Consider the following 23,643-nt stretch of genomic DNA (forward strand, 5'->3'; position numbering starts at 1 on the left):
ATTAAAGAAGAGTTCACTGGTGCTACATGAGATAAGGCTAGATTTGTACTTCATAGATTGACTTGAGATTCAATCATCAGACAAAAGGCTAGACTTGTACTTCATTGATTGGTTGGCAATTCGGTCATCAGCAAATTCCAATTCCATCAGTCCTTACAAATAGGATATTCTTGTCCTTACTGACTTCTTGGAATGTTGGCAGTTTGGTCCAGTTTGGAACATAAAGAGAACAGGACGTGCAAGACAATTTCTATGAAATGGTTTCGATCTGGCTCCACTCATGTTATCTTGCACAATGACATGGACCACCTAAAGGGGTCCTTTAAAGGATGTGAGGAACCACCAAGGGTTCCTGGACCACACTTTGAAAATTACTATGTTAGCTGAGCAATTAGGCTGGGAGTCTTGTAACTGTTATTATTTCTAGTTAGTAGAATGAAAGCATAATGATTTTTAAATCCTCTATATTTATATAATATTGGTTAATTTTCAAATTAATTTCATATACTTTTTTCAAGTCTTTTACTAACACTGTCAAGTAGACAAGAGATAGTATTGTCCTCATTATACCAATGAGGGAAATGAAGGTTAGAAAAGTCTAAAACTTGCCCAATGTCAGTTAGCTCTTAAGTACAAGGGCAGGAATCAGAACCCGGGGCTTTTGACTCTTGGTACAGAATATTTTCTACACAGCATATTAAAATGAATAATAGTACTTCAAATATATCCAAGAATAATTCCTAACTGATTCTATGTGAAAGCATAAGTTCTAGTGTAATCCATGTTCCTTTTTGGGATGGTAGTAATAGGAAGGTGTTGGTGGTGGCTCCTTCAGAAGGGAATGGGAATCTTGGAATTGGGGATGCAGATGGGGATAGCTGGTGTCTGATTAGTGGTGTGGGGCTGTCCTTATGAGGAGTTTAATTCTTTAGCCTGAGTGAAAGTATGGCAACTTCTCCTTCCAGGTGTTCAGAATTAGGAAACAAAGCAACCTAGGCTTCAAAAGTCTTTCAACTTAGAGCCTTCTGATGGATTCTGCAATTGGTTCCTCTTAAGTAATCATTTATAAATTGGGAATTGAAGTTATTTTCTAATAAAGAGAGAATGTAAGATTCAAGAGTTAATGACTTCTCCTCTTATTTACCACTGGTTCACTAGGCCCCTGGATCTCAAACCAGAGAATCAATAGATATTTGCTTCATAAATGAATGAATGATAAATGTAATAGTCCATCCATTTTCTTCTATGGAAGGAAAGTAAATGTGATTTAACATCTCTAGCCAAGCCAACTGCTGAGTGTGAAATTTATCAATTAGAGGGCTGTTTGAACCTGCTGTGAGCCAAGCCACGCCTGCCTTTTACTCTGAAAGGCTTCACAAAAGGTGACCCCAGGATAATTAACAATTCTGTTGACACCTAATTGGTTTCAAGTGGTTTGCATACACCTAGAGAGAGGGAACAGGCTACCCTTTTCTTTTCCTTTTAAAATACAGGTTTCACTCACATTATGAATTAACTGAATAAAAGTGAAAATGAATGAAGATTAGAGCGACACCCTCCCTCTCCCCTTCCCCCAACTCTCAGGAATATGGCCGAAACTGTCAATGAGTGGCAAAGAATAGACTTTAGAGCCTGATATTCTGGATTGATTCGTTTACAAGTAGTGTGTGTGTGTGTGTGTTTTGTGTGTGTGTGTGTGTAATGTGTTAATTTTTCAGATGATAACAAGCCATACTACTAGAAACTGTATTTCTCTTTCAATCTTATAAATATTACCAGATGGCAATATGCAATGGAGAAATCAAAAATATAATAAAACATTTAAAATCTATAACAAGTAACATTGACATTAAAGAAGGAAATCTCTCCAGGAAGAGAAACCATTTCCCTATGAAATTCTAATAGAAGAGTAAAAACAGCCCTTATGAAAAGAATCTGAGAGTTATTCTGTGAAAGTAAAACAAAAAATATCCTATGAGAATTGTTTTGAAGTGTTAAAGATTCTATCTCCACTTATTACACCTGAGAAACAGAATTTATATTTGTGAACAATCTTGATTGTTGATGTGCGCTTGGTGAGTCAAGGAGTTGAAAGAAAGATTTCTTGGACTCTCAAGTTCTGGCAGTAGTACTCTTTTATTCAGAGGATAGCATGGAATAGCATGGGGACAGGACCCTTGGGCAGTGAAGAGCTGCAATGTGTTGAGGGTTAGAGCTAAATTTATAAGGCATAGGTATGTGAGTTATTTCTTTACAGAACAAAGGAAGGATCATGAAAAAATCGTAAAAATGATATCAGTGCAGGTGGGGTCTGGTTATTGGGTGGTCCTATAACTTCAGATAAGAATCAGATCGGATTAAGTCAGGACGTCCTATGCTTCCCGAAGGAAGATATAGATCAGTATGTAGGGCGGGACACCTTGGGCTTCTCTCCCTGGGGCAGCCTTGATCCTCATCAATTGAGAGCTAAAATAATTCCCACATTTTTATATACTCAACTGTCTGTTAAGTCATTTTTCATTCCTACATACAGAATGTTGTTGATGCTGGAATGGGGTCTTGGGTTCACTACATTCTTTCCCTTTTGCACAGTGTTGTGGTTGAGAGTGCAATCCTGGTACCAGGCTGGGTTTTAATCCCAGACTCCAGAACAAACTAGCTTTGAACTCAGGACATTTAAAAAAATTCCCAAAGGCAATGGTCCCTAATCTGTAACACAGGATAATAGTAGTACCTATCTCATTGTTTGGAGGAGTAAATGATTTAATGAATATAAAGAGGCTGACAACAGTAAGTGCTCAATACGTTAGACATTATTATTATTCACACACAGGGTTCCACAGAAAGTGTAACTGAGCAAGTGCTTGTTCTGCTTGCAGCAACCTGATACCAATCAATTGCAAGACAAGTCAGTGGTGGACAAAGGGATTTATTTGATTAGCTAGCAAAATCAGAAGATGGCACACTCATGCCCCAAAGACCATCTTAAACAAGCACAAAATCTTAAGGCAGCTGTATGAGGAGGAGAGAAGAATAGGGAGGAGGTCAGGCTTTTCTGGCATCCATTCTCCAGACTTTTCTTCTTCTGCTCTGCTCTCAGGGTCCAATATTATTTCCTCCTTAACAATGGGTTTCGATCTTGGGTGGCCTTGTCATCCATTTTTGGTTCCTGAAAAATAACTCATTCTAATGTCAGCAAAGTTTCATGTCAGATTTGAGAACCTGCTGAAATATCTTAAAACATGTCCCTGTTGCCTTTGTACAGTAGCTTGGTTACACTATAGGTTAATGATCAGCAATACGTGATCAGCAGTTACAAAATGAGGAACTTTGCTGCCACTGATTTAGTAGCAAAGGCAGATCAGACCCAGTTCTCCTAACACTTTTGCCAGAGATATCCCATTACTCCTGGGCCATAAGCCTCCAGAGCCAAACAACTGTATTCATTTGAAAATCAAGATAGAAAAAATTTCCCAAGGCCAAAATGTTCCTTTTGCCTATCCTATTTTCTCTTTCTCTAAAATATGTATTCTTCTGAAATTAGCCTAATATGGAAAGACATGCACACACACACACTGATTTCTTGAAAAAAGAACCATGCATCCAGTCAACAAATCTTGTTTTGAATTCAAATAAGGTAAACTCAACTTTTTTGGTCCTCACGTCTGAGGCAAAAAAAAAAGACGACTTTTCTTCATGCACAGAACGGCCTCTTCTAGATAATGATTGCCTATTCATTTGTTTTCATGTAATCTACAAAACCCAGACTGCATTCAAGAGCAGTTTGGTCAATAATAATTATGTTTTCAATAAGCTATGTCTATGATTTCCTGTTAATCACCTACGGGTTTCAGTGCCTAGAAAATCAGAACTGTTTGATCCAATAGGTATATATTATGTCTTTCTCTAGTGGAATGCGAAAGATTAAAACTAATATTTTTGATGTGCTAAGAATTTCATGATTCCAACTCATTTAATCTTCAGAACAACTCTGAGATACCAATAATAACACATAGTATTTTGTGTGCATATACCATGTCCCGGCACTATGCTAAGTACCTAATGCTCATAACAACCCTCACAGTAACGTTATGCAGCAGATCCCACTGTCATATCAATTTTATAGAGGGTGAACCGAGACTTTAAGATGTTACGTAATGAGCCCATGGTCTTATGATAGGTGGACAAGCAGCAGAATCTAAATTTAAATTCAAGTTTGTCTGATGGTAATGTGCATACTCTTTTGCATGCATTTTGCCTCCTTAGTTCCTAGCATCTAGCAAGATACCTAGCATCTAACACAACGCCTGATTCGTTCTAGACAAACAGTAAATGTTTGTGGAATAAATAATTGCAAGAAGCAGTCTGGTGTGAAAAGAACAGGGAGGTTGGGGTCAGAGAGCATTGATTAAAATCCTCATTTCAGTGGTTTCTGATCAACTGACGTCATGTTGTTTTATCATTTCTGCAACTTGGTTTCCATTTCTCTAAAATGGGTTTAACTGTAGATATGTTATGTTGTGACAATTGAAGTATATTTACAGTGCTTAGCCTAGTGCCTCTTTATTCTATAGTAGATACACAATTGTGGTTACCATTATGTATGTGTATAAGGCATCAATGTCAAGTGCATTAAATATATTTTCTATATTACCATATGACACAAAGAAGCTAGTAAAAATTGATCAGTAAGAACTTCCTATTACCTTTTATTGTATATTTTTCTTTTTTTTTCCTGAAGAAGATTATCGGTGAGCTAACATCTGTTGCCAATCATCCTCCTCTTTATATGTGGGTCACTGCCATTGCATGGCTGATAAGTGCTGTAGGTCTGTGCCTAGGAATTGAACCCAAGAATTTGGGCCACCAAAGTGGAGCACACTAAACTCAAACTCTACGCCACGGGGCTGGCTCCTCTTTTATTATATCTTAACCACTGAGTTTTTGTTCTAAAGTTTCATCATTCCAAACATGAACCTTCCTTATTTTCATTCAATCAAAAATATTCTCTTTTGATTTTGAACTTTCTTCTCTAAATTGTAAGAACAGCGGAGTCACAGTTACTTCTACATAAAGCATTACCAAATATATCTAGTATGTAGAATGTATTTCAACGGATTTTTTATGAGAAGAGAATGTGAGGTTTTACAGAAATGTTTTGGGGAAAATGTATTTATGCTACTTATAAATATATATATTTATATACAAATATATATTAACTATATTTATAAACTAGAAGTAACATTTACATATGGTAAGTATTGATGATGGAAGTATTTTTTAGTATCCTAGGACTAATCTGCCCATTTTATAATAAATATGTTTAGCAATCACTTAATTCATCCTTATTTATTATATTTGAATTACTAACAGCTTGAAAATTCATAGAGTTTATTTTATAATCACTATATTTCCTTCTCTCATTTTCACTAGTAAGGTTGTTTATGGATTTAGCCAGCTAAGAATGATTATTTCAGGTCTTAGATATTTATTGACATAAATGTTGATCTCATAGATAGGTTGTTTAAAACTGGATCATTCTGTGAAACACCTAGGTGCAAGACAGCAATGCCAGAGTAGGTGGGTATTTTAAGTTAATTCTGATAGAAATCTCTTTTAGACAAGCATCTTCTTATTCATTCCCATAACATATGGATCAGAGTTTCCCTTTATCCCTCTGGCAATTTCAGCAAATGTTCTAAGCACCTACCTTCATTTCTTACTATTTTCTGCTTCTCATTAGTGAACAGTTCTCACAATATATCACAGTACATGGAATATTTTGTACTGAGTGGCTCTTGTTACCAAGCCCTCTGAGGATTTTGTGACATTCAAAATGATGTTCTATTACAACAGTGAAATCTTTTTCTTTATGTCAAATTCCCAGTGTATAAATTACACAGCTGAAAACGAGATCTCCAATATGGTAGGGCTCCATTCTCTACAGACATTTTGTAGCATTAAAAAGAGAAGCTTTTAGGAGACAATGTACAATGTCTGATACATATTGTCTTTCAGAAAATAAGCTTAGGAGAAAACAATTTTATTTAGCTCTGCTATGATGTTTGATGTTTGAAAAAGCCTTTACTATGTTTAAACTCTCATTTCCCATGCTAAGTGTAACCTTCATTCAGTTATTTGTACATCTATTCACTTATTCACTTTATTCATTTGCCTGAGGTTGTGTGATGGCATTAAAAACATAAACAAAAGCAAAAAAACCTCCCTCCGCTGTACCATAATATTTTCCTCATCTACTGAGACGTCGAAAATTTTCACAGCTTCATTAACAAAGCCCTTGAAATCCTTTTACAAATGTTTCCATATTTGATCTTAGTTAATAAAAAAATTATTCTGAAATTCCTAGAAAAGTTTATCAGATTTTGAGAAGCCCTTGTTAAGTAAATCCTGTGGTATTTCTGTAGTCTTTTTATTCAGCCCGCTTGTGCCAGGATTCTCAGGCCAAAGGAATTTCTCTCATTTAAGCTGGGAATTAATAGAAAGATGACCACAAGAGGGAACCACAGAGGAATGGTGTAGGTCTGCATTCGGGAATCGGGCAAGGCCACAGAAGTGAAGCATGCCAAACTTAATCACTAGGCTACCGGGGCTGGCTGTCACAATGGTTCACATACAGAAGAGGAAGATTGGCAACAGATGTTAGCTCAGGGAAAATCTTCCTCAGCAAATAAAAAGAAAAAAGGGGGGGGGGGTGGCCTGGTGGTGTAGTAGTTAAGTTTGTGCTCTCTGCTTTGGAGGCCAGGGCCTCGCAGGTTCAGATCCCAGGTGTGGACCTGTACACCGCTCATCAAGCCACACGTGGCAGCATCCCATGTACAAAATAGAGGACGATTGGCACAGATGTTAGCTCAGGGACAATCTTCCTCAAAACAAAGAAAAAAGAGGGAACCACAACCTGCCAGCAGTAAGGAAGAGTAGACTACGTGAAATGTTTCTATGAATAAAGTTAGCAAAATTAGAATTAAAATCATAGACATGAATTTCTGAGCATTGTGTTGTTTTAATTTTGTTGCTGTTGCTGTGGCAAATTTGAATTTGTAAAACTGATGCAGCAGGTAAATTCCTAAATAAAGCAATGGCTAATTTAAGTTTTCAAAAGTATAATTTATCTCTTTTAACTCAGCTTGATTTTGTAGTGTCTCAGGACTAGACAAGGTGAGAAGTTATCCTTCTTAGGTACTTTGGTTATTTTTGCTCCTTTTGCTTATCCAATGCTTTTCTTTTAGAAACCAGGTGAATGCTATGGACATACCTGTTTTATTATTAAGATATTTTTGAGCTACTTTAAAAAGATGAGCCACTGTTGAAAGATATAAACTGAAATTTTCCTGAATCCCTCACTAAGAAACCCATAGAGCTCTTCAAGAATATTCTCAACACTCTCAGTTAAAAAAACACTTCTTTAAAATAACCTATTTTAGAGATACGCAAAAGGGTAACATCTATTAGTTTGTTAGTATGCATTGACCATTTGAAGTGAATTATTTTTTAAAATAAACGTTAGCCATTTACCCTTTAAAGCACCTTTTAAAATGATGGATTAAAGTTTACTAATATATAAAAGTTTTAGGGGCTGGTGGCGCAGTGGTTAAGTGCGCACATTCCGCTTCAGTTGCCCAGGGTTTGTCAGTTCGCATCCCGGGTGCGGACATGGCACCGCTAGGCAAAATCCGTGCTGTAGTAGCCGTCCCACATATAAAGTAGAGGAAGATGTGCATGGATGTTACCTCAGGGCCAGTCTTCCTCAGCAAAAAGAGGAGAATTGGCAGCAGTTAACTCAGGGCTAATCTTCCTCAAAAAAAAAAAGTTTTAGATTCTGTGATGCTCTGTGTCATAGGGAGTTTATACAATGTTATTATTAGTAAGAGTTTATTCTACACCATAAAGTATAAATGTTAGTCCAGAATGAGACAAGGCATTTTGGTGTTCTAAATTTATTCTAAATCCCTTGAGAAGAAATGGATTTAAAGAAGCTTAAGGTAGGAAGAATGATAGTTGTAGTCTGCAGTTGCCAATTTTGGCTGTGGTTTTTGATAGTCTCCTTGCTATTCAGGTAACATCAACAACTTTTGATCCCCGGGATCATCTCCTCTTCTAAATGTTTGGAAATGGGTTTAAAAAATATTATTTTACTTAGCTGGCAAACTTCATCAATCTTTTGCAGCAAAATCATACACTGTATGTAGAACTGCAATACATAGATTGAATTTCTTCAAATATTTTTAAGTAGAAAACAAAAAGCCCAATTTACTTATTACATTTGCTTAAGCATGTATATAATTACTTGAACTCATATTAAAACCTTTACTCTACACTCAAAGCACAGTCATTTTCGGTGTCGCAATCCAATGTATACATCAGGATAGATGCGGAGAGGGCTGATGGCCACTCTGAGTTTATTATAACCAGCGTTTCAATATATACATAGCTTACATCTGTTAAACATACACAGGTGTTCTGGACAATGTAATTAGCGAATGCCAAGAATTCTTAGTGATTTCTCAAGGAGCCCTCCCTCGGCCTCTGTTTTGATATTATCATGTTATTGCTGTGCTCCTATATTTTATCTTGGAGCATGCAAGGTCTCCTAGGCAATGGCCCCTCCTGCTCCCGATATCGTGTCTCCATCTGTGCCCCCGGGCGACTGATGCCTGGCTTAGGTTGCCTCCCCCTGGAGGTCTTACCCATCATTGGCTAACCGACCTTCTCACCTCCAGGTCACAGTTTGTTGGCAAGCCTTTTCCAGTGATTATTAACCCTTCCTGCGTCAGGGGTGGCTACAGTCATCCATCATTTAAACTCTGTAGTTACTACAAATCATCGCTTCCAGGCTTCCTTTCGGTTCCGTTCGATGTTCTCCCTTGCATATTGGTGTCACCAGATAATGTTTCCATTTCCTGATCCTTGAGAAGCCATCATCGTATCTACAACATCAGTTTGCACTGAGGATTAAATTAGACAATGTATATGAAATACATAGCAATGGCTGGCATATAAAATACAATAAATGATAGATTTTATCCTCTGTTCTCCTACTTCATTTTAAGGGATAATTCTACCACGTTTTGCTAAGAATATGTGAAGGAGAAATATTCTTTGTAAGAATAAGAACATTGTGATGCTATAGAGATGTACAGTAGTTTTCAATAAGAATGAATATTTCAATAGGGCTTTGGGAAGCAGGATGATAACTTCTGGGGATATGATCAGTTATTTACATTGAAAAAGCAGCATCATAAATAGTAACTCCCATTCAGACTTAGATTAAAATTGTGCTTCTTGCATTATCAATTCAGACATGTGTGCTATAGTAGCACAGCTTGTGTTATTTTTGCCTTTTCTAAAAAAAGACTTTTTTGAGAGTAGCATTTCAATAATATTTAAAACTAGATTCTTGTTTCTTATGAAATTGAAGTTTGCATTCCTACAAAGATAGCAATATTGGGAAAACTGAAAATTAAATCCAAATTCTGAGAAATCTGTTATATCAGTACCAGGAATAAGATATCTCAGTCTAACTTCAGATCAGATATTGCACAAGACAAATCAGCGATTGTATTTTTATCTATAATGGTGTCAAGGTGGCTAATCATCATTATTAAATTGAGGGCAGATGAGTCATGTGTGTGAAATGAATGTGTGGACTCATTCCAATTCCTTTGAGAAAGACCCTATAATTGCCATCAATTAGTCCTCTTGTTGGCGGTTTTCGTGAACCATCTGAAATTTAATAAACAGAGACTGAAATGCATTCTCAATGAAAGACAGTCATCTTGGACATTCAAGAGAGCTGATTAGCAAATTGGCAGTTGATATTCACCCTCCCTCTTCAAATATTGACTCAGTTGACAATGCTTTTCTCCCTATGTCAGCATAAGACTTCATTTTTACCTCCCTCAAAAACAAATTAAGTTCTCCTAAATAAATATTTGTGTGATCTTTTTACTTTGATCTCTTTGCATATACTCTGATATTAATGCATGTGTTACAGAGAAAAGGGGAAACATCAGGGTACCACTTGCTGCGCTGATATTGTATACACTAAACAAAACTATGACCTCAAAGAGTTGATGCACCGTCTCAAATGCTTAACTGAGTCATGGAGAGTAGGTCTATTCACTGAGAGATTCTGAGCAGCATTTTCATTTTATGCTCACAACTTTGTAAAACAAGAGGTGGCTGTGGATCTTTGATTCATCGGTGAGGTAATATGAGGTACCAACCCTAAGAGAAATTAGATCAAGAAAACACAGCAAATTATTATTTTGTTTTAAAAATTACTTTTCTTTTTTTTAACCTCACAACCACCAAGTCTATGTTTTCACACTTGACTAAATTTCTTGAATTTAGCACTAAGGATAAATACATGTGAATTTATCAGTTTAAAAAGAATCATAATATAGAGGTAAGTTATATAGGAAAATATAAGAGGCAATAAGAGAGTTCATGTCATGTTTCATCGTTTCATAAAGGTGATTAGATAATTTAAAAATCTTTCTGTTTTGACTATTAAACAGGTCCCTTTTAATAATGCATTAGTTTAGGATTTTGTATGTGTTTTATGTTACCAAAAAATTTTATTCTCTCTTCTTCTCTAGGAAGTACAAATGCTAACACCAGATCTGCTGAATTTCATATTTAAGATTTACTTTTAAAATATCTGCTGAACAATGTAATGAACATTGAAAAAATATGGTGTAATATGAACTAGCTTTGGATTCATTTTTTCGTATATTTCTGACAAGACATCATGCTGCTTATCAGTGGGTAACATTAACTGAAGTCTATATTAGATGCAGTGTTTAGATATTCATATTTAATACAGAAAATTCTAGAATTTGCTCACCAGCCATTGCAATGAGACCCAGCATACAGAACATGTGAATGGAGGTTGAGTTGAGGAGTTCCTTCTTTAAGTGGAAATGAGCTACACAAATACTTACTTGTATTTTGTGTGTGTGTGTGAGGAAGATTGACCCTATGCTAACATCTGTTGCCAATCCTCCTTTTTTTTTTTTTGCTGGAGGAAGATTAACCCTGAGCTAACGTCTGTGCCGATCTTCCTCTACTTTACATGTGAGTCACTGCCACAGCATGGCTGGTGAGTGGTGTAGGTCCACACCCAGGATCCAAACCTGTGAACCCTGGGCCACTGAAGTGGAGTGCATGGAAATTTAACTGCTCGGCCATGGGGCCAGCCTGCTCAGTTACATTTTTGACATGTAGTATAGTGACTCCAACAAAAGGGAGCACATATAAACCAGAAAGTAGCATAAAATTTGTAAAATATGATGTCAATCAGACACTGATATCCCAACTAAGTTATAATTTCCAGAGTGATATAAATCTTTGTGAAGCTTATAACTTAGAGCAATAAACCAGATACCACTTGAAGACATCTTGACCTATGACACTTGAATGAAATGGGCTGGGCTTACTATCCTCATACTGTGGAAAGGCTTTCCCCCAAAAGTTTGGTTTCCAGAGGTTTCCAGATGCAAGGTCCCCTCTGACTCCAGGTTTCGATTTTCAGTTCACTCCATTTTACTTCCATCTCATCCTCCAGGCTGTTCTTACGTCTCCGCTCTGCATGAATGCAGATGTGATAGATGGCATTTGCTTTGATTCCACTGAAGTACTTGGCCTCATCCTTCAATCTTTCAAACCTCTTCTCTGGGATCTACCCCAATTTGACTGTGCAAAGCTCTTCTGTTCCCTGGCTGTGTATAGCCATAGACTCACTGTTTTGCTCTGCTAGACTAAGAGGTCTCTTCCAGGGTCACTGTTTCTCAGAGAAGAAATAAAAATATTGGTCTTTCCTTTCTTAATTCCTCCACTGGTGCCTGGAAATTGTACAGGAAAGAATTATAAGACAGAGTGACCTTCATCAACTTTGATTTTAAATGGGTTTTTCCCCCCAAGATATCACATTGATTTTCAGCAGTTTCATTGCTATACCACAGAGGTCAGGTTTCACAATAAGTGGCAAGTTATCATTTCTATTGAGGGGATAGTACCCTTTCAGACAACAAATCAATGCTTCCTGCATTGTAGCTTCAGTGAGTGGAACACACACAGACACACACACACATACACACAGATGACACTTAGTAGCTTCTACAAGATGGAAAAAAATACAAGGAGAAATATATCCATGACTTCAAGAGAAGTGGATCACAGGATGAACCCTGGAAAAAATAGTTCTGATCTTGCATGAAAAAAAATTTCCCAGGTGTTAACAGTTATCAAGAAGTTCTTGAGGTCGTCAGATTTTTAAATAAGTAAAAGATTTAAAAAACAAAGCAGTTCCAATCAAACTACAGTGCTATTTGTCCATTTTCAGAGTCTATCCCTCCAAATCCTGTTTCAAAGTCCCTCCCGCATGTGTCCCCAGGAACTAGCCTTCTATTGTACATGATAGTTTTCCATTTCTCCAGGACTTTGTCCTCAGCTAATAATACTTAAGGTTTTAGGGGAATTTTAGGAGAAAAATTCTTAGAATTAAAAAGCTCTTCATAGTCAAATGAGTGAATCATTAATGGAGGAATTTCAGGAAGTAAGGAAGCATTTTTGGTAGACAGCCCTACAGACATCTACATCCTGTCAAAGAGGTAACCCAATTAAATCCAAATCAATGTCTTACCAAATATTACCTAATATATTACCTAATATCTAATAATGCAGGTTAATACATACATATAAATTATGGAATTATTTCATCCAGTAATATTTAGTAAAACTTTAAATTGTTTGTCATTGTTTTGCTTGTCTTTTGCCATCTCCCTGTCTTGTTTCAGCAATTACTCCCAACATTCCCACCTTTCCTGATTTCCACTTACCCTTCCCTTAGCTGAGAAAACTAAGGACATAGGCACTCCCTCAATTAAATTTATGCCCATCACCCACCCGAATTTTCTGCCGGCTTTTTTTCTCCAGAATAATAGAATCATTCATAGAATGAGTTCTTTTTCTTCCCATTCAAAGACAATCTCTCTACCTACAAGTCCTCTTCATTCCATTTGCTCTCACTTTTTCCAGAATCTTCCTCAATCTGTTATCTTTTGCTTCTCTTATAGCTTCAGTCTCAAATTCACTACTGTCTTCTTGCCTTTAACCTGTATAAACATGCTAAACTTCTATTCTAAAAGCCAAGCCAAAGCAAAGAAACAAAACTATCCTTTGAGTTTACATCCTCAATCCACTGTCTACCTTCTCATTCAAATTTTTCAAAGTAACAATCTTCCTTCACAGGTTCCCTTACCATTGAATGAATCTCCAACCAGCTCCTATCCTGTTTGCTTATTAATTCTGCTGAAACTGCTTTTGTGAGATTCCCATTGGATAATTTCTTGCTGATTTGGCTTGATCTTAAATTTAACAATTTCTGAAAGACATTGCTTGTCTATCAGACAAAGCTCATAAAAAGTTTTGGATGCATTTGTTCATGACTGTAGCCTGGGAAGTACCTGGAACATAGTGACTCCAAGATGGCCACTGGTTCTCCATTTCCTGGAGTTTCTCTCACATGGTAGTGTAGATACTGTTGCTTCTGCAGGGCTAGCTGCCTTGGCTATATCTACATTTCTTAGGTACAGCTTTCTTATCTGTAGCATCCAGTCTCCCAGTTCCTTTCATAATCTGCTCAAGTAGCTTCTTTGTCTTCATACCTTCCTGTTTTTGTCTCTCAAAACACTTCTCTTGTTCCTGCAGGATCTTTTCTTCAGGAACATGAGCTTCTTTCTATTTCTGAATGCATTCTGTCTCCTCCTGCTGCTTAGTTCTCTCTCTCTTACTTGCCTTCACAGTTGCTCCTCCTTCTCTCTGGCTTCCTCAGCTTGTAGCTGTCAGGATTCTTCCTCATTGCGAGTCTTCTCTTCAGCCACCTTTGAACCAACTCCTCTCTTCTTTCTTGAGAACTTGAGTTCTTCCCACTTCCTCCTTTCCCTTTCCTCCTTCTTTGCTGCTCTCCTCTCAGCTAGAAGCCTTGTGTCCTCTTTAGAGCTTGTGGCCCCTGCAGAGGGCTTAGTAGAAGCAAGGACAGTCACACTGGATGACCTGACTGGGGCCCAGTTTGAGTTTGCGGCTGCGACTGGTGTAGCAGGAGTGGCTCTGGTTTGACAGATGGCCACTCTTCAACTCTGGCTATTCTGTCTTCACTAATGCTGCTATGTCCTTTAGTGAGGGCTCGCTGGAACTATCCTCATTTCTTTCTCTCAGTTTTCATTCTCAGGCAATGCTCTGACTTCTCTCTTGGCAGGGCAGATGCCAGAGAATGCACCCAGACCTGAGGGGGAGTAGCTTGGCTGGGCTCAGAGCCAGGAGAAAGTTGATCTGGGTGTGTCAGGCAAATGAGTTTCCCCTTGGACTTGGACAGAGCCAAAGACGGGAGGAAGGTGGTAATCTAGCTTTGGGATTAGGTGGGATTGATAGAGCCATCTGACGCCAGATGTAACGTAAGGTGGAGGGGCACGTTCTCTCCTGCTGTCTCTCTTTCCCTCTATCTTTATCTCTATTTCTATCTTTATCTCTATCTCTATCTTTATCTCTATCTCTATCTGTACCTCTATCTCTACGTCTCCATCTCTCTCTTTGTGGGTTCTCCTGCTCACAGAGCTATAGGTCCTATAACAAAGAATTTAGTCACTTTGTAGGACATGATGCTAATTCTACTGTGAGATGCTGCATCTCTGAACAAGGCCACTCTACATTACTTCTGGCCTGGAGCCAATGTGTGGGCATCAGGAGTATATTAATAACACCAAAGAAAGTGTGGGATCATGGAGTCAGAAGTGATACAAGGAAGGGTACTCAACATTGGACAGGAACTGGTGATTTTTTTCTCATCCCTCCTCTTTGAAAATTAGCCTGTAGTATATTAAATGTTCTCATTAGGTTTTTATGAGGATTGAAGCTAATATGTGTTTCTTAGAACAGTGCCCAGCAAGTAGTAAATGCTTAAAAATATTAGCTATGAATACTTATTAAGGATTTCCTACTGATTATTATGGGAAAACAGAAAATCACAAGGAGTGTGAAAAATGTAAAAGTTTAATAATTTCTTTTTTTTTTTTAAGATTGGCAGCTAAGCTAACAACTGTTGCCAATCTTCTTTTTTTTCCTCCCCAAATCTCCCCAGTATATAGTTGTATATTTTTTAGTTGTGGGTCCTTCTAGTGGCATGCGGGATGCTGCCTCAGCATGGCCTGACAAGCAGTGCCATGTCTGCACCCAGGATCCAAACCTGCAAAACCCTGGGACGCCAAGCCAGAGCGCGCAAAATTAACCACTGGGCCATGGGGCTGGCCCTAATAATTTCTAATGGAAGAGGTTCTAGGGACTATAGTTCTTTACTTGCACTGAGATGGTAGTTGGAAGTTTATGTGCTTCTGGTCTCAGCTTTTATTACTGACGATGAGATTTCAGAATCCACCGCCATCAATTTTACAACACCTTTTATTAGGGTCAGAACAATGGATGTGGCTTTGTTTCAAGAGGGCAATGTGAGTTTCTGAAGCCCTCTTAGTCCAGCAGTACCCTACTCATTAAACCTGGGATAAGCTCAGGAATGAATTACACTCAGTACTAATTTAATGTGGCTGACTGAGTGCTATGTTTAATAACAATAATTATAAAACCCTTAAGGATATTTAAAAGATTCACCATTTACTCTTTCATTATTTTGTTCCTTTCTTTCTTGGAGTGTGTTGTGTATGTTTATACTACTGCTAATAGATGCTCTTGTGTAAATCAGAAGAGGATTGCCTTAGAGGAAGTTTGCTCTAGATTAAGTGTCCCTTCCTTCAGTGACAAGAAATAAACTGTCACTCAAAAAAGTTCCTCTATATTTTGTGTTTTCAGTCAATTAAATTCAATTTAAAGATGTATGTTTAGGTCCTATGAAATGTCATGCACCAAACCAGATGCTATTCTGCCTTTTTATTAAGTATTCTGTCAGAGAACTGGTTAGGCTGTGAAGAGTATGCTTATGACTTGGCAAATGTTTGTTTTCCTGCCTTGTGTGTAGCTTAGAAGGTAGTTGTATTGTTACTGGTAAAATGCAGTACAAATTGAATCCATATGATTTATTCATGGTGAAAATAAATGTAACACTTACCATTTATCTAAAGACATGGTCAGTGGACATTTTGTTATAAAATAAATAAATAATTTTGTATTAAATAGTAAGCCATTATTTTTACTTTTTTAATGCATCAGAGCTTCTATAGACTGAACACTCCAAATCATCAACTTTACTCCAATTACAAATACATCAATTACTTTACTCCAAGTAAAACATCAACACTAAAACCCTTGTTATTGAGATAATGGGTAGGATGAGATTTATGGTGGAAAGAACTGGCATATTCTATTTGTTTTTCTTAAAAATGAATGTTATTTATTACTCCAATCCTTAAAGCCTTCCTTTGGGTTAGAGCTATAAATTCAGTAAATAAAACTCCAGGTAGCCCTGACTCTCAAAGATTTTGCAGTTCATTTTTCATCTTGTTCTGGGCTGCAGAGCAGATCAGAGTTGAAGCCTAGAAAAGTGCACCACACAGATTCTAGCTTCAGAGGGATCAGGCAGAGCAACCGAAGATAAGTAACTTTCAGAAATGAGATTCACCTCAAAGCTTAGACTCACCTTAAAGCGTAGATTGTTGATAAGAAACCTCAGCACTTTTTAAAACTGTATCTAGTTAGAGAGGAAAGCAGTGGTCATTGTATTTTTTTTTTTTTTTTTGCTGGGAAAGATTTGCTCTGAGCTAACATCTGCTGCCAATCTTCCTCTTTCTCTCTTTTTTTTTCTTCTCTCCAGAGCCCCAGCACATAGTCATATATTTTAGTTGGAAGTCTTCCTAGTTCTTCTATGTGAACCACCACCGCAGCATTCGTCTACTGACAGACAAGGGGTGTGGTTCCATGCCCGGGAACCGAACCTTGGCTGACGAAGCAGAGTGCACTGAACTTTAATGGTTAGCCCATCAGGGCTGGCTGTGGTCATCACATTTTTTATAAATACTTATACCAATGTGTTTTTTATTTTAAACCTGTATATAGTTAGTTTTGCTATTTACTATTACTAAACTGAACTCCATGCAAAGGGGAAAACTCATTGCTAAATCTGGATGCTGATAGTAGTTCTATCATGAAAACTGATCATGTCAACTAAAGAAAAATCTAGTAACTTAAAGCAAATTCTTAATTTCCATACTGACTCAGAGTAGAATGCTGACTAAGACCTAGGAGATAATTTGCCCAGTTTTGAAATTCAAGTGCTTGGACCCTTAGCAAGTAAAGTAATAACTCTAAATAATCAAGTAGATGTTTTATTTTCCCAGCAGGACAAACATGACCCTAATTAGCAAGTTGGCTAATGGTAGCTCTCATTTTACAAAAGATTAGGTAAGTCTATAAAAGAAAACACACACACACACACACCCCAACTACAAAGTTTCTTGACCAGGTGGCTTAGGGAAATTTTAAACCAAGATCTGACTAAACTCCTATCTCTTTTCAGGTTCTTAATTAATTAGCAGGTTCTTTGGCCGAAGTTATGGGTGAAAGGTGGTCAGACATGTTTTTCAATAAAGTCTGTTTGTTTTATACTTAAGACTTAACTAATAATAAAATTTTATTTATCAATTTATTAATTCAACTATATTGCTTAAGTGTCTTCGACATAGTGGTGAAGGCACAGACTCTGGGAACAAGCTTTTTGGGTTCAGATTCCACCTCTACCACATCTAGTTGTAGAACCCTGGACAAATTACTTAACCTCTCTGTGACACAGGTTTCTCAAATCTGAAATGGAAAAGCTAGTAATAACTACTTCATACCAAGATTAAATAAATGAATGATGTCGTGAGCGCTCTGTGTCAGTTATTAGTAACATGTGCCAGGCATTATTCAGATCTATGGCAAAATGGTTGACCTCATAGAGATAAAGTTCTAGTAGAAACACTATAAGCACATGAACAAGCAGTAGTAAAATGTGGGTTATGATCATTGTTCAAAAGAAAAATAAAACAGGGGTGAACACATGGTGTGTATATCGTTGGGAGTGGGTATGAGTCTAGATTATTTAAACAGGGGAATTGAAGTTTCTCTGGAAAGATGATATTTGAAAGAGACATAAATGGAGAAAGAGAGACTTATAAATGCTCAGGTAAGCATATTCTTTTGCTTCTTCTTCCCCACCATCTAATCCTTGCCCACCTTCAACAATATTTTAGAAGAAGATTGATTTCTCAGTTGATTTACATCATGAATTAAATAAAGTTTGATAGGTTCCAATTGAATATGCACAAATTATATTTGAAAACAAGGTGTAAGGGAGCACAAGTGAGGCTTGTTATGCTAAATGGCCCCAGCCCCTCCTCTGTGTGACTACTCACTGCTCCGCATGCACTCTAAAAAAATTCACGTGCTCTCCTGATTTATGGTCCCCACTTATGTATGTACTCCCTGATAGCTTGATAAATTAAAACTTTGTTCTATGAGTTTCTCTCCAGGAACAGGCTGACCACAGGCGGGAAACACACCTACAAGGTATTCATCACAGCTGACAGAAGAATGGAACAGTGAAAGACCCTGGAGTCTGTCATGCCTGAAGGAAACCCCCTCCTTACTGCCCATTTTCGCCTACATAACTACCTCAAGATTCTGTAATTTTTGAAGGTGGTGTTTTTGAGACATTAGTCTGCCATCTTCTCGATGATACTGGCTAATTGAATTAAACTTCCTTTCATGATCCCTAACTCATTGTGATTAACTGGCTCAGATGGAGGTGAGCAGAGCAAGCCCATTGCTTGGTATCAAAGGGAGAAGGGATGTGAACTTTGTCATCTAAAAAGAAAGAAGGGAGAGCCAGCATTTTCTTGCTATCACAGAGACATAATGGTTAAGAAAATATCCTGTAAGATCTATTTATAGAATCTTTCCAAACATTTAAAAGAATTATGCCGACTTGTTGATGGAAGGAGAACCTGTTAGAGCTGGAATGGTGATTCAGCTCTCCCACGAGGGGCATGCATGACAGTTTAACAGTCAAGTGTACTCGCCACTCGGACCTGGATTCTGTGAGCCTTAACGTTCCTATGACTGTGTTTTAGGTGTTGTGAAAATTAAGTAAATGGAAGTTGTGAAAGCACTTTACAAATTATAATATGTTCTGTATACAAGTTATTTTTTTAAAAACTTGAAGATCAATTATTCTCACTTGTAAAATGAAGGGGAAACAGGAGCTAGAAACATTTTCATTTCATGCATCATTCAAGCTTAAGATAAATTATCATAATGCCCTGCAGGTAGAGAAAATATGTAGTTTTTCATGAAATGTAAAATAAATATCATTTCTTTTGCATTCTTTCTCTTGGCGCCCCACCTCCCCCCGCCAAATTTACAAATCAAAGGAGTAGAATGCTCCCTGTAATTATTCTCTCTCCTCTCTAACCCATTTTTGTTTTACTCCTATATCCTAGATAAAGCTGTAACCATGACAGGATATATTAGCCACTGAAATCTGAACAGAAGGGCAATTCCTAATCAAATTGGCACTAATTTCTTTCAGTACAAATTATCATCATTCACAGCAAATTTGCTCTCTGTGAGCTGTGCCAACTTGACGGACGGTTCTCAGCACTTTTATTCCCGCCCATCAACACAACAGATCAAATCATTCTATAACAGCTATGTCTTTTTTTTCTCCTCATTTTTCATGATGACCGATAAGGTGGAATGTCAATTTTTTTCCGTTTATTCTAACCCTGCTCCACTTACAAGAAAACTACTATTTCTTTATAATATTTCTTATTGAAATGAATTTGGGTAAAATATGAAAATTAAAAATTACATATTGCAAATATTCCAACGATATTAAGAAATATGTTTGATTACTTTATTGGGTACTTATAATATTATCTAACCTAAAAATTTATGTCCAAGAAGATGTGTGTGTGTATGTCTATATCAGTCAGACTGCAGATTCATATGTTCCCAACTGTTATGCTACTTTAAATAAATTGTACAGACTTCCAGGTGTCATCATAATATTTATATATAGTTCTCTGATTCCTCATCATCTACACTGTTATAGTTTGCTGCACCATCTGTTCAAAATATACATTTTTGTAGGTTTATAATAATGCCATCATTTAAATAACTTGCCAAATTGCCAGCCTTGTTAAAATATACCAGAAAGAGAAAAACGCTAGTCAGTGCTCTATGACTCTGCAGTCTTATACCTGTCTGCATTTAATTACCTTTTGTTGTTGTTCAGGTGTAGAGCAGTCTCCTGTGCAAACTTGTGGCTAGGAAATTTTCATAATTATGGTTTTATTATTTCAGTTTTGTAGTTTCATCCACAACAAGATGAAACACTTCCTCTGAAAACAACCGTCTTTACCAGTAAAAAGTGTTAATTACAACATAAATGATGTCAGTGAAAATATTGGAAAATTTCAGGTTTAATTAGGTCTGCCACAGAAATAGAACTGTCAAAAACTTGGCATTTTGGCAGATTTAATTCCTGTATGAGTTTTCTTCTTTAAGAGGATCACATATAGAGAGTGAGAAAATGAACATGTCATTTGTTTAAAACATATTGTTCAAGTATGTACCAAGCCGAAGTGTAATATCCATTCACAATATGTTATAGTGACAAAATATTTTCAACCAAGGTTTCCACAGAGATACATATTCATTCCTTATGCAACACTGTTTTTCTCTTTCATTTTCCTAAGATGTGATGAAAATCTGAGCCTATCTAGATAAAAACATTTCCTCAGACATATTTTGAAGAATTGTGCCTTCTGTACATTACTTATCTAGGTTCAATAATCTTAAGACTTAGAAATAGCCATAACCCAAAGAGTAGGATATATTCTAAGCCCAGTGGAATCATGGAAACAAAGCCTCAAGACTACAATGTGGTGGTCTTCCTGCCAATAAGAAGATCTTAATTGCTATAATTAAAAATGAGTCACTTTTATTAAAAACTGAACCCCCTGTTGTGCAAATCATTTTTGTAATGCTTTGCGTAACGCTCAGGAATTTATGATGCCTAAGGATAATACAAAATGTACTTTCCCTGACTACTTGCAACTATAAACACATGGTTTGTCAGTGACAGTTGCAAATCATCAAATTGATATATTAATTAATTAGTTAAATAATAAAAGCCCCAAATAAGGATTAAGAAAAAAAGAAATTCGAACATGAGTATATAAGTATATATATATATATATTTTTTTTTAAATATCAGATTTTATTTCGTTTCCATTCCTAACAACAAAGCAATTCTAGGAGAAAAAAACTGCATCACTCTGTCATCTCCACAACTCTAGTAATCAGCGGGAGCTACGCCAACAATTAAATGAGTAACCAGCAGGATTCCCAAAACAGAACCCAATGGAGTGATGAAGAAAGTCTCATCTGTGACATGGAATCCGTGTCTTCATGATCCAAAAGGGAATTAATGTTGCGTGTGCATCTTGGTGATATTCCTTAACTCTAAAACGTCTTTGCTATATTGTATAGATAATGATGCAGCCTTGGAAAAATCAGGCTTTACGGGCTAAACAAGCACGTACAGATTATTATGGTGGTATGCTCCTCACTTTCCCTTTGGTTATTTGTTCTTTATCCTAATTCTGATGTGAGCCATTGTTTTAGCTCAACACATTCAACTTACTCCTGTCCATTCCCAAATTATAGCTGTCCCAATTACTCCTGTCCAAATTATAGCTTCTGCTTCATTTTTGCTCCACATACTAGATCATTCCATTTCCAAGTGAAGAAGTAACCTGATTACCCCCAAAATGCCTAGGAAGAATCTTCCTCCATATTTTCCTCAGAACAAGGCAGAACTGGCCCCACTCACCTTACCATCCAACCCTCCTACATCATATAAGGAGACACCTGGAGTGGACATGAGGAGGGAAGAATCAGAGTCTAGGATCCTCTGCTTTGAGGGGAGTGGAACTGCTCAAGGTGAAGGTTTCTAACCTCTCCGATCTAGACTTTGACTAGTCAGGGGAAGTTATGCTCAGAGAGAATCACTAAGAGAGATTAGAGATGCTTGAAAGAGGGGCAGCCATGCTAAACCATTTCTGTTTGCTTCATTCTTATTATAATATAATGAGGTAGTTACTATTTTTTTTAAAAGATTTTATTTTTTCCTTTTTCTCCCCAAAGCCCCCCAGTACATAGTTGTATATTCTTCCTTGTGGGTCCTTCTAGTTGTGGCATGTGGGACGCTGCCTCAGCGTGGCTTGATGAGCAGTGCCATGTCCACGCCCAGGATTCGAACCAACGAAACACTGGGCCGCTTGCAGCGGAGCGTGCGAACTTAACCACTCGGCCAGCCCCGTGGTAGTTACTATTTTTATGTCCATTGTAGAACTGAGGGAACTCTGGGGAAGTGAAGTTGTATTTGAACCCAGGTCTGTTTGATTTGCTCATTTCTAACGACTCTTCCATGATTTCCTGCTGTTCTTAGGAACAGGCCCCCAAATCACTAGACTGGCCTAGAGGGTCCTTTATAATCCTTATCCTGTTTTCCTTTAAGACTCCACCAGTTTCCCTTTCTTATTTTGCTATTTTTTTAATACTAAAAATTCGATATAAATACATAAAGTACACTCGGGTATAACTTTTTTTTACCATGTTTAAAATAGAATACAAAATTCATGACACTGTAGGAAGAATGTTTTCTTTTCAATCCTGTGTTCATGTAAGAGACTTGAGAGTTCAAGTGTGAGCAGAGACATTTGTGTGCTCAAAGTCATTCACAGAGTTGAGAAAAGGACAAAGACAAAGTGTCATCAGAAACCATTAAGGGCCATTAATTCTTTTTTGGAAGAGATAATGAGATTCTCTTAAGAATCTAAATGAATATGCATGAAACTTTTTAGATTATGAGGGGAATGTCATCTGTTTTGAAAAAGTTCTTACCCAAAATACAACCAAAATTAGTACAATTTTTTTAATAATAACAGGTTTCTAATTTTTAAGATTTAGGTTCATTCTTTAAAGTGCATATTTCAGTTCCATTCAAGCTTTTTTGGTTCACGATCATACTTCATTTAAAAAAATATTTCTGTGCTTCTGTATTAGTGTTTTTTAAATAATCTTAACCATATGTCCTCAGTTCAAATAAGAATTTAAAAGCAGTTTTCAAAATAGCAGGAAGGCATCTCATATACAGTCTTTTGATTTTTTTCTTTTTTTTCTTCTATTTACGTATATATCTTTAAAAAAAAGTATTCAACTGGTCTGGCCCGGTGGTGTAGTGGTTAAGTTCACACGTTCTGCTTCGGCGGCCCGGGGTTCACTGGTTCAGATCCTGGGTGTGGACCTATGCACCGCTCATCAAGCCATGCTGTGGCAGGAGTCCCATATAGAAAGTAGAGGAAGATGGGCATGGACGTTAGCTCAGGGCCAGTCTTCCTCAGCAAAAAAGAGGAGGATTTTTGGCAGATGTTAGCTCAGGGCTGATCTTCCTCAAAAAAAAAAATATTCAACCAGGTGGAAATTGTTGAAGCATAGATAATTCACAAATTAGTGAATATGTTTTGAGGCCTAACCTATGCCAGGTACTTTGGCATAAGGAGATGACAGTCT

Source organism: Equus asinus, chromosome 18, assembly GCF_041296235.1.
Source record: "Equus asinus isolate D_3611 breed Donkey chromosome 18, EquAss-T2T_v2, whole genome shotgun sequence".
Lineage (NCBI taxonomy): Eukaryota > Metazoa > Chordata > Mammalia > Perissodactyla > Equidae > Equus > Equus asinus.